We start from the raw sequence: 1073 nt of genomic DNA on the forward strand, positions 1-1073 counted from the left end.
TTGAACCGAATTTAGCATTTGGTGAAACCTAGTCCGGATATCTATTGCTCTAATGAATAATTTTTTAATATAATCCATACGAAGTCATCATGCACTGATCTACTTCAATAATTCCCACTATAAACTTTTTTTTACGGGAACTCTAAATACACATAGTGGTGCAGTGTATCACATAGTTGGCCCCGCCCGACTTCTGACCTTTCCTCCATACATTAAGTAGTGTTAATAAAATGCATGACTTCATATAAAAATATTAAAATTAGTTATTTCAAATTCAAACATTTTCCATAATAATACAATGAGTTTTTTCGTTTCCCTTGGCAACTCCTTTTTGGTAACAACGATATTTCTCTCCCAGCAAAAAAAAGAAGAAAAAACAAAAAGAAGAAATATTAAACAAATCCATGCATATGTGTACCCGTACGTTAGTACACCAGCTATGGCCCGAATATGTCTGCATTGGCATATTTTGTTATGCCACATTCAGATGAATACAAATATATACAAACTCTCATGCACACATAAATACACATGCTGACATACGCACACAGCCACACACACATGCACACTAAAATATAGAAGTCGACATGTTTGGTAGATGTCAGTAGTTTCCTAAAATTAAAGTTTTGTTGTTTTTTAATTAAAATTGCAGCCAAAATAATGCTCTTTCAAAACTAACTACTGCGAAGTTGTTCACAGAGTTAGTTTTTTTTTTGGGCGAGTGTGTGTGTGTGAATGTTTTTTACTGTTTGCCCTCCCATCTTTGCATTGCTTCTATGCAAGTGGCGGCATCATCCTTTTATGTGTTCACACACACACACACACACACAACAAGTCTACCCATATCCATTAAATGTGTACATGTGGTACTGCTCATGAAGGTTTTGCTCCAATGCATGCGAAAACAAAACCCCGAAATAATGAAATAATAAACGAAACAACAACAACAACAAAACGGAAACGAACAAAGGCAAATAGTAAACGAACAAAAATATTAAGAGGAAGGATGACAAAACAAAGCGGAAGGTTTGCGTTTGCAATAATATCTGCTGCTTCACTGAATGACAAGGAGA

Source organism: Musca domestica, unplaced genomic scaffold (genome assembly GCF_030504385.1).
Source record: "Musca domestica strain aabys unplaced genomic scaffold, Musca_domestica.polishedcontigs.V.1.1 26, whole genome shotgun sequence".
NCBI lineage: Eukaryota > Metazoa > Arthropoda > Insecta > Diptera > Muscidae > Musca > Musca domestica.